This window comes from Balaenoptera borealis (genome assembly GCF_965194805.1).
Source record: "Balaenoptera borealis genome assembly, chromosome: 16".
NCBI lineage: Eukaryota > Metazoa > Chordata > Mammalia > Artiodactyla > Balaenopteridae > Balaenoptera > Balaenoptera borealis.
In genome coordinates this window covers 80,135,444-80,146,824 of record NC_138872.1, presented here as the reverse complement: position 1 = coordinate 80,146,824, position 11,381 = coordinate 80,135,444, and the positions used below count along the sequence as shown (strand labels likewise).

General features: G+C 55.9%; 1 protein-coding gene across 1 annotated transcript in view; it reads right to left on the bottom strand.

The window, feature by feature from the left end:
* Nucleotides 1-10,584, bottom strand: part of SRRM3 (serine/arginine repetitive matrix 3) — a 54,958-nt gene extending 44,374 nt beyond the window's left edge. Inside the window, 1 exon segment of the mRNA XM_082360242.1 lies at nucleotides 10,506-10,584. The gene's annotated coding sequence lies outside the window, so the exon portion shown is untranslated.
* Nucleotides 10,585-11,381: the final 797 nt, after the last annotated feature.

The window sequence follows — 11,381 nt, the reverse complement described above, 5'->3', positions numbered from 1 at the left end:
TCTGGATGGCAGGTCCCCAGGGACAAAGAGGCCTCAGCTGTCTGCTCCCTACAGAGGGGCCCACAGTATAGGCAATAGAGCCTAAATGAGACCAGTGCAGACCACTGCAGCCCAGGACAGGCCATAGAGGAGCCAGGAATTCAGACTGGATACATCAGGGAACCCAGAGACCAATGCAGACCAGTATTCTAGACCAGTGGAATAGAGCAGAACACACAGTACTGGTCATTGAAAATAATACAGACCAGTTTAACTCAGGAGGCAGCCTGTATAGACCAGTACTGACATCAAACAGCAAGCAGTGTTTTAGTCTCCCCTCCCCTGCGTTCTGGTGGAACAAAGGAATCCCTGCACCCACTCAGCCCACTCTGTTCCTTTTTAGGGCCCTCAGTGGCCTTCAGGGAGCTGTAGCCTTCCGGCTAGGGAGCAGGCAGCTTCCCTGTGGTTGCCTGAGCTCCAGTGGAGATTTGGGATTGCGGGGAGAAGACTGAGAAAGAACGTTTTCATGGCTGAGCTGCCACTGATGGCCTGGGCTGCCAGGGAGGTGGTGATCTCTGTGTCCTGGGGAGGGTCCAAGCCAGACGGCCTTGGGGAGGTTGTCCTAGAGAAAGCCACCGAGGTGTCATGCTCTCTGAGGACTCTCCCAAGCTGGCCTCTAGGGCTGACCCTGGAGTAAAATCAGAGGAGCCCTGTGCTGTCATCAGCTTCATTACGTCCTTTACCCGCTTCTCCTCCCGGAAAAGATCAGACCCGCCCAGGTTCACACCCGGGAGCTGGGCTGAGGAAGGCGAAGATGGGCTAGAAGCTGTATGACCAGATTTCTTTCCCTTTTCAGGCTTCAGTTTCCCCATCTGGACTAAGTGCCAGGGCCTGGATACTAGTGGGGCCAGGGTAGGGCTGGGCTCTGAGTCCCTGGCAGCCCAACACTTGGAAGAATCCAAGTTGGGTGGTGATGTGCCTGCCCTCCCAGGAGCTATCAGCAGGAAGGGTGTGTGCTGGACAGACAGACAAGCCCCTTCCACCCACTGGGGAGGGTGAAGTGGGGAGACAGGGCAGCTGCCTCCACTGCCCACACAATCTCATTATGGAAAATTCCCTCTATTGACTCAGCTTTAATCAGGCAGGCTGCCCTGGGCTTCCCCCCCACCAGGTTTCTGCTGGGCTGGGTGAGATCAAAGAGAGAGCCGGGCTGGGGGCTAGAGCCTCATCTGCCATACCCATTGATCCAGATGCGCCTCTTGTTGCTAGGCAACAGTCTCCAGTCTCTCCTGGTCCTTCCTCCCCCAGGGGCGGCAGGATCGGGCAGTAAAGGGGGAGAGAGACCCCACGTTCATTCTCTAGCTCTCCCCTTGCCTAGCTAGAGATCTCTGTCACCAAGCCGGGAGCCCTCCTCCTGCCCAGGAAGGGCCCCCCATCCTGGGAACTTGACCCTCCCACCGAAACAGACCTCTTTTCTCTTCTCACATTTGTATTCATCTCCAGAATACTCAAAATCCACACCTCCTATGTCCCATGTAAGCACTCTATCAGGAAGACAGGCCAGGGATTCACCAGAGAGGGGAAGGGACCCTTGGGGGTGTGGGGTAGGAGTCAGTGAAAAAGTCCAGATGGGGCTGCAGGCTACCGTCTTCCAGCCCAGCATTGGACTCGATGTGGGAATCATGTAATCTTGAGAGAATGGCACTGAAGACAAATTCACACTCCCAGTTTTGAGTGGGTTGGCTTTTTTTTTTTTCTTTTTCCAAAACGTAGGGTGCATTTCATAGTAGTTTTTTCTTTTTTGTTTCAAGTGCTATAATTTAAAACTGTAAGTTGTATTTTAAAACAGGCATAAAAATGTGCTGTGGGTTTGGGGGGCTGTAATTGACTAAATAATGCAGATCTGAGCATTTTATCACAGTTTAATATTTTGCATATTTGATCTACCCTATACTGCTCATCTTTCTCTTTTTAAAAAACTGAGTATGTGCAAGTCATCCCCACAGTTGTTATGTGGTGACCTACTTATATCGTGGCTTATTTGGGATTTTGAGGTCTCTCCCCTCTCTGAGGTCTTTACAGTCCTTGGGGATGGAAAGTATCTCACTCTTGCCTCTGGTCCCTCATCAGACCTTTTTTTAAAAAATGCAACTAAGGGATAGGAAGAGGTGATGCACTTCCCAAAGTGTAAAGACCCAGAATTCAGGAGTCCGAGGACCCAGCCCTGAGAGCTGCTGGGAGATGCACAGTCCCTGGGCAGCCGTCCTGGTGCCCTCGGTCCTGCCACTGCCTGCCACCTGCTCCCCCCAGCTCCACAGCGCAATGACAATTCCTCCCCGCCTCCTCTGCCCAGACCCAGTCACACACTCCAACTCTGAGAGGCACAGCTTTCCAGGGTCCTTGACAAATGGTAACCAATTAATGTCAATTAATCTGATTAGCCTAAATAGTTAATTAAGCAGTTAATTAACAACATCATTGACAATAACCTATGGCTCCCGAGGGATTGTGGGTGGGAGGTAGGAATGGCAGGGGGCGGGGGCCCTCCTTGCTCTGGGAAGAGGAGAGCCCCTTAAGTTCCGGTTGAGAGTGGGGGGCTACTCGTGCAGCTGTGGCCTCTCTGAGTCTCTGCCTTGCTCTGCCATCAGGCCCAGGATCTTCATCAGGGTGTCCGACCCCACCCCGGCCACAAACCCTTCCCCGGCCCCTGACCAGGTTTGAGAGGGTCTGATTTCTATAAGAAAGGCTGAATCTCAGCACAGCAGAGGAGGGAGAAAGGCCTCCTGTCTGGGAAGTTGTTCCACCCCAAAATCCTAGCGAGGAGTCCCTGCCTCTGCTGCCATCCCAACCCCCAGCCCAGACCGCACACCTCATAGCCTACCACCCCCACCAGGGCCATGGACTTTCCCAAGCTGCAGAGCAGCCCTGGAGGGGACTTGTCATCCTTAAGCCCGGATGGGGAAACTGAGCACCTCCCATATGCCAGGCCCTGTGCTTGCACTGAGCACCTGCAACGATAAACAGCACACGGCGGCTGCCCTCCAGGAGCTCCTCGTCTGCGGCGTCACAGAACAGTGCAGCCTACTGCATCTCAGCTGGGTGATGCTGGCGACGTTAAACACCTCTCTGTGCCTCAATAGCCTCTGCTGTGTCCTGGCTCCGTCATAAGATGTTGTGAGGACTAAATGAGTTAGGACACATGAAGCCCTTGCAGCGGTGCCAGTCACACGGGAGATTCCAAATGTTCGTGATGGTTACCGAGGGAGATGGAAGCGTAAGCAACCATCAGGACAGAGTATAAAAGCGGCTGAGAAAGAGGTGGTCCCAGGCACCTGGGGGCACACAGAGGGAGCTTGGAACGAGGCATCGCACAAAAGACGTGGGAGTAGAGGCTGAAGGTCAAGGAGGTAGAGGAAGAGGGAAGAAGGGCATCTAGGCAAAGGGAACAGCATCTGCAAAGCAATGAGGCACCAATTCTCCCCGCTAGCATGGGTAGTCACTGGGGAGCTTTCAAAAATCCTGACCTCCCAGGTCCTACACTCAGATTCTGAGTGGGTGGGTCCCAGGAACCTGCTGTTCATGGACTGTTTTGGAAATACCAAGGCAGGTAGGTACTCTGCACCTAGAGACCATGGCTGCCGTGGTTTCTGGGTGTCCCAGGCTGGGAGGAGCAGAGCTGCATCAGGGGAGGCCCCGGGCCATGTGACCCATACCGCAGGCCCCCCTGTTCTCTCCATCTGTCCAATCGTGCTTGCCCTTCAGGGGTGACCTTCCTGAAACAGCTCTGGCCGTGTGCTTACCTGCTGGAAACATCCCTTGGTTTCTCTGCTGCCTTCAGGAGAAAGGCCAGACTCCCCTGACTGGCATTAAGGCCCCTCACGAGGCCTCCCTCTCCAGCCTGGTCCTCTGTTCCTTGGACTCTCCAGCCACACTATTCCCTAAGTGCCGGGGCTCTTTCCTCCTCCATGACTCTGCTCATGCTGTTCCTTCTGCCAGAAATGCCCTTCCCCTTTTTCTCCCCCTGGCAAACCTGTACTCATCCTATGAGGACCATCTGTGATGTTGGCTCCAAAGTCAATCAGGCAGGCAACTACCCACCCCCAACCACCAGTGCCCAGGCAGCCCCCAGGATGGTGCCACATAACCCATATTCCACCCCTAAATATTCACCAGCTCATGGGCCTTGCTCCCCACTAGACTGAGGGCGGCTCCTCCCTTTCTCCAGTGCTGAGCACAGGGCTTGGGGATGACAAGGATAACTGAGGTCTCAGTTCAGAGGAGCTGCTGAGCAAATGTTTGATGAATGAAGGAATGACCGTCTCTGCTTTCTGATGTATGAGGAGCAGAGGACAGAGGAAGAGAGAATTCGGGAGGCAGATAAGAGAGGTGTTCTGGGGACAGTAATGTATGGGTCACAGGGACCAAGAAGCATGTGCTAGACTATGCCAGGTAGGGAGGGGGGACAGGGCTGCCCGGAGGCAGGACCTGCCGAGTGTCCCAGCTTCCCTTCCATCCCAGAGGCCCCCTCTGGCCCCCTGTTGGGAGAAGAGGAGGCTGGGCCCCTCTGCCCGTCCTGAAGCCCACTTCCCCAACCTGGTTCTCTGGTGCTGACGGCTGTGCCAAAGCTGCCCTACCTCTCACCCTGCCCCTGCCCCTGCCCCTGCCATGGGTGAGCCCAGCCTGGAGCACGTGCACATCCCCTGTCAAACCTCCCAGCGGTGCATCTCCGGTACCCGTCTCACCTGCAGCTGCGCCATCACCTCCTCCCTGGCCTCTCGCCCTTGGTCTCTTTCTCTTCATCCTCCTCCTCCTCCCAAAGGCAGCCAGAGTAGGCTTCCTTAAGTGCAAATCTGATCATTTCATGACACTGCTCCAAAGGCTACTTGACTCCCATCACTTTCCAAATAGACTCCCAGCGCTTACGGTGGTTTTCGAGGTCCTTCAAGACCTGCCGTGGCTCACGACGCCCCCAGGGCTGCGCTCTATCCTTGGGCACGCCCTCTGTGCCATGGCTCTGTTAGATCACTGACTATCCCCTTAGTTCACTAGGACTTTTCATACCGCTGTGCCATGGCCCACGCTGTTGTCTGGAGTGCCTTGCCTCTACCTTCTCTGTCTGGCACCTTTCCTGTCATTCTCCAAAGCCCAACTTAAAGGTCTCTCTCCCCAGTTTCCTCTGGCTGCCCACGTCACTGTGGACATCTTAGTCCTAGCAGAACATCAATGGTCATCACTGTCAGTTAACTCCCGCCTCCCTTTCCCACTAGTCTGGGAGCTCCTCAAGGTCAGGGTTGGTGTCTGATTCACGTCTATGTCCCCGGTGTTCATACAATGCCCGGAAAATCAGAAGCACTCAATAGATGTTAACGGTGTGGCCTCACACATTCAGATGACCGCCACCTCTGGGCAGTGCACTGGGTTTCATCTCTCCTTGGGTGTCTTCACACTCATTACCTGAATCACTTGTCAGCGCACACCTGGAGGTGGGTATTATTATGCCCATTTCACAGGAGGGAGAAACAGATCTGATTGTGGAGGTTGGGGCCTAGATGTGATCAGAGGCCAGGAGATTGGCAATCGCCTGATTCCCAGCTCTGAGCTCCTTCTTCTAAGGTCTGGGTGGGTCCAAGTTCTCACCCCGCGCAGGGGATGTATGACTCTCTCGTGCTTCCCCTCCCCTGGCAGCCTTGGCCCTCGCCACCTCGGTCCCTGGCAGAGGGGTGTACTGAGGAAGCAGGCCCACCTCAGTCCCCGGCTAACCCTGTCACAGGCCTCAGAGCCATCCTCTCCAAGGGAAACCCACAGCCCACAGCAGATCCCCAAGGTGTGCCCCTCCCAAGAGGGCAGCGGAGGGGCAAGTTCTCCCCCCAGCTCTCACTGGCTCCCTGGGAAGTTGGTCCGCCTGTGCCCAGTGTTCATATGGTCTTGAAAAGTATGCTTTTTGCAGAGTCTTTAAAGACATCAGAGAATTCTCACTATAGAGTAAAAAACAGCATGCCGACTTCCCTCAACAGGGTGTTCCCAGTTATTTAATGCTATGTATCTATGAACGCATGGACGAAATCCTGGTAGGAAATACCCCTCTGTGTTCACAGTGGCTGTCTCTGGGTGGTGGGACCACACATGACTTTTTTCTCCTTGGTTTTCTATTTCTCAAGTCTAGCACAGTGAGGATGTGCCATTCTTAAAAGCAAAAGAATTCAATGACCCTTACTTCTCTCCATCCTAGGGAGTTCTGGGGAATGGTGGTGGGAATGGGGTTCAGTATAGGGAGAGGTCTCAGAACCACGGGCTATTCCGAACACTACAAATAGGCAGGCCAAGAGCGCCCCAGCTCAGTAAGCTGCCAGACCTCAGGGTCTGGTTCCCTGGGCTCAGGCCCCCCTCTAGTCCTCACAGGCCTCGGCAGGATGCTGAGCGAGCTGTGGCCCTGCCCGCCAGCTCCAGCTGGCACAGCAGCCTCTGCAGTGGGCAGGAGGCCAGGGCGGGGGCGGCAGGATGCTGAGGCCAGGCTGACTGCCTAGGAAGCAGCACCACAGACGGATGGGCTGGCGGCTTTTAGCTGTAAGCGGGGAGACCCTGGGGGTTGGGGGCTGCTCTGGAGCGCAGGCACATGTGTCCGCTGAGGCCTTTCTCCCAGATCAGCGGGCAGCCTGGGCAGCCTGGGCCTGGCTCACCTGCCCAGGCCCCCTGAGAGCCCCGTTCTGGATGACACAGAGTCAACAGGGCTTGGCCTCTGGGGATGGAGCTGTCACCCTCCTGTGCTCATGATCCAGAAGAAGGTGAAGAGACAGGAACCCAGAGGTGTCAGCAGGCACTAAGCCACAGCGAAGACCTAGGCTGGGCCAGGCTGGGGCCTATTACTGTTGGTAATGGTCCCTCCCTGTCATGGGCTCCTCTGGGCCTCCCACGCTCTCATGAGCCTCTCTCTCCTCTCTAACGGCCTCGTCCTCTCTGAACTCACTCCCCCCTACTGAGCCCCCATCCCCTCTTCTAACTCCACTCCACTCATCCGTTGCCCTCCCTTCTCTGAGTACCACCTCCCTGAGCTCCCTCCCCTCCCGGAGCCTCCAAGACGCCACGGGGCCCCTTCCTTCAGCGAGTGACCTCTTCCTTTCTTTCCTTAAACGCGTCCCCCTCTCGCTGCGCCCAGGTGTTAGAATTGAGAAGGAACTTCCCCATTTCTTGCCTGGCTGCTCCTCTCCCAATACAGCCTGGACTAGTGTCCATACCGACCCCCTCCCGTGGCAGGGCCCTGATCTTCTCTTTAGAGCGTCAGCTGCAAAAATCCCTCCCTCTCCCCAAGACTCTATGAATAAGCCTCCACCACCGTACCGCTGCTGCTTCCCTGGATGTGGGACCTGAGCATATGTGTCCTGGGGGATTCCTAGACATTGCTGAACAACTCTGGGAGGTGTGTGGAGGGCATCTTCAGTGTCCCTGCAGGTCACCTTAAATCTTGGGCCAGGAGGGCTCAATCCTGGCTCTGCCACAGAGTCCTGGGATCTCTGGGTGAGCCACTGGGCCTCTCCAAGCCATATTTTCCCATTTTGAGTTAAGACCACAAGTTTGTAGTTAGGAGGGATGGGTGAATTTTAAATCTCAGCTGCAATTAATAAACCTAAGCTTCAAACATTGGAGGTGAATTCTATCTCTGCTGATGGAACCACAGGCTTCCTGACGCAGATTTATGGAGCAGAGAGATCTTAAAACCTCAATGCCGGCAGGGCCTTTGGGGGAGTCATCTGGTCAAGCCCCATCATTTTATGGTTGAGGACACTGAGGCCCAGAGACAGGAAGAGACCTGTTCAAGGTTACACAAGGAGCCAGGGTCAGAGATGGGCCCAGAAAGAAGGTCCTTGGACTCCATCACATGTCACCCCCCAACCCCTACTGGCCCACAGTGCCCTGGCTGATCCTCACTCGGGAGAGCCTGGAGAATCGAGGGCAGAGTGGTGCTGTGGAAGCCACACTGGGCCCCTGAGGCAGTGGGCTAGAGTTGCACCAAGACCTTGCTCTGTGACCTTGGGAAAGTCAGGTCACTTTCAGGCCTTGTTTTGCTCCCCTGTGAAAGGGAGACAGTGGCACCTTTGGCACCAGGTTATGTGAGGATGAAATGAGATACTGTATGTGAAGTGGCAGGCCCATGGCAGGGGCTCAGAGTGTGTGTAGGAGTTAAGAGAGAGAGGGTGGGCTCTCCGCCGTCACCTCAGCAGCACCCATGGCTGGCTACTGGGACAGGAGGAGATGTGATTCTGCCCCACTGGCAGCAAGAAGCAGGCGGAGGAAAAGTCAGTAGGCAAGGCTGACCCCAGCATTGCTGGCAGTTGCTTGTGACCGTGGCCCCATCACAGGGGGTGAGGGCTAACTGCTCAGAAAGGAACAGGCAGTGACCGGCTTGCCAAGGTCAGCAAGAGGCTGGCAGGCAGAGAAGGTGAGAGTGGGTGCGGAGGTGAGCAGATGGGGCCTGCCAGACCCAGACTCCCCCTCTGGCAGGCATGGTGGTGGCGGGGGTGGGTTGTGGTGGGAGCACCCAGCTGGATAATTCAAAGCACATTCCACCTCCAAATATCCCAGTGACCTTGACCTTGGGGGAGTCAGCGTCTCACTGCACGGCACACCCTCACCCATATGCTTCAGGCTCCTCACCTGGAAAGCTGGCCTCATGAATCAAGAAACTGGCATTTAACTGGGTCTTGATATCAAGGGGCCAGGACAGGTTATCAGCTCCACAACTGCCCCAGGGAAGACAGCTTGGGTGGCTTCATGACCTTGGGAAAGTCATTCAAGTCTCATTTCTCAGTTGTGAAATAGGGCCATTGATGGCTTCCTTGTCACGTTTTCGTGAGGATGAACTGAGTTAACTGTAGCCTCATATGTGCCTATCATGGAGCCTGGTATGAGGCCCTCAGCCAATGTCCACCTCCTCTGGGAAGAGAAAGACGTACTTCAAACAGTGCTGGAAACTTTTCCACCTTTGTCTAGCTCCTCCATAAGAAATTCTTACTTGTGTCTGATTTGCTAACACTTGCTCAGCATTTTACAGCTTACAGCTAGTTTCCTATCTAATAGCTGGATTATTTCTTTGACCACCAAAGTAGATACTGTTAACGCTATACCTGTTTTACAGATTGGGAAACAGGCTCAGAAAGGTTAAGTGGCTTACCTGAAGTCACATAGCTTAGATATGAACCCGTGTCTCTCACACTTCAAAGTCCATGACTCCCTACCCCTTCAACCCCACCTTTTAAAATCCAAACCATTCTTTATTCGCTCTTCAAGAATTCCTCCTCCATCCCTCATGGGAGAGTGGGATGGGGCATAAAGTTAAGGAACCAAAAAGCTGATGTGTGGGAGCAATTTCTTAGCCAGCTTGGTCCTATTTCTGCCTGGGGAAGGATCTGGCACATGCTGGGACCGTGACCTTAAGATGCCCCCTAGACAGAGGAAACTCTCCAAACCCTGCCCTGCTCTCCATCAAAGTACCTGCCTTTTCTCTTGTCACAGGATGAAAGACCAGCCCAGGCCCCTTGATGCCAGAAGTGGATGAGTGAGTGAGGTCTTAGGAGAGTGAGAAGTTATGGCTGGGATAGAGCACAGGCATTAGAGTACCAGGTACTCCTGGTACCAGGTACCAGGTACCAGGGTACCAGTACTCCTCTTGCTCCCCCTCCAATCCATCCCCACAGTGGACCTGCTGCCAGGAGCAGGAACTGCAGGAGGCTTCAACACTGTCCAAGCAGGAGCTCTGGGATGGAGGGGGAGGTGGATACAAGAAAGAGGCTGCGTCTCTTCTCTAGCTCTCCTTTTTTTTTTTTTTTAACCAGGAATTTGCTCTGGGGTTGGTTGGGCCCACTCTGAGCTCCAGAAACTCTCCCTGGGCATCCAGAGAGACCACGGAGAACCCCCCCTAAATTCCTAGTGGCTATCATCTCTTCTGTGCCCTCCATTCTCTCCCCAGTGAGAGAGTAAATGCCATCCTGTGTGAGACCCAGTTCTCGTTGCCAGCTTCTGCCTCCCCAGGGGCATTTGGACAGCTGGGAAAGGGGCCAGACTGTCCCTTATGCTGCCACCCTGTGCTGGACAGAAGCCCAGCATTCAGGTGGGGGCCTGCTCATTTCATCCCTCCCAGTGGCCAGCATCTCCACAGGGTCCTTCATTGGTCTTTCCCTTCCCTCGGGAGCAGGTCCTTCTCCTCAGTTGGGGGAGGGCAATTGGACTGCAGTTGGGTGCCTCTCTAGCATCCTTATGGGCCAGGCCATGGTCATTTATGCTCAGTGGAGTCCTGCCCATGACCCGGCAGGGTTCTCACTTTCTCCATCCCTCTCAGCGAAATGAAAAGCGTTTCTCATCTCTGTTCCCCAGGTGCCTCGCACCCACGACCAAACACACTAACAGTCCCCCAACCTCTACCCTCTGCTCTGGGGGTCTGTGGACCGTGGGCCCCGGCCCGTCTGGGGAGGCCCAAGATTCAACCCAGCCGCAGCCCCTCTGGGAAATGCCACCGCCCCGCCAGGGGCTCTCACCTCCGTGCTGATCGTTGCGCTCCGCCGGGCGCTGGAGCCAGGCCCTCTGGCCCCGCTTGTCTGGGCGGCCTCCGGGCCGCCTCCTCGGCTCGGCTCGGCTCGGCAGGGCAGCTCTGCCGCCCCCGCGGCCCCGCGCCCTCCGTCTCCCCGCGGGCGCCGCCGCCGATTGCTGAAATGCTGGACAGCGCACCACCATGGAGGCGGCCTCCCTGCCCGCTTGCCGGCCAGAGCGGCCCGGCGTCCACAGCGCCCCCCACAGTCCTGGAGGCCGACGGCAGCCAAGCCAAGGGACTGGGCGTCTGTCGGGGGCCGGAGCCTCCACGGCAGTGACCTGCTCCACGACTTACGGGTAGCGGGTGGGGGCAGGCGCCCGGGGCAAGGGATCCCGCTGGGATGCCCTCTTTCATCGTGCATCCTGGTGGCCTGACCGAGGCCAGGCGGGGTGGTGGGAGACATCCCAAAGGGGAGAGGATTTTGAGACTGGAATCGCTGGACCTTCTGTGGTGCTGGGTTGGCCGTCTGGAGTCCTGAGTTCAAGTCAGGACCTTGGTAGCCTGTTGTCCCGCGGCTCCCGCCTCCGTTTCCTTGGCTGGACGGTGAGCCGGTGGAGTGAAGGGAGCTCGGCTGGGGCGGGCTCTGCAAGGAGCATTGAAAGCACAGAGACCTTTCTGTCGTAGGAAGGAGGCCAGGAACGACGAGCCCTTTGCTTGGAGCCACCAGTGGTATCCCTGTGCTGTCTCAGGAAGCAGGGCTGAAGTGCCAGAGCAAACCTGAGGCAGGGCAGGGACTAGGATGGGGCAAGCGAGGCACCTGGGGCACAGATTATAAGAAGGACTTTGCACGACCCTGGGAGCCATTCAAATGAATGTTTGTTAT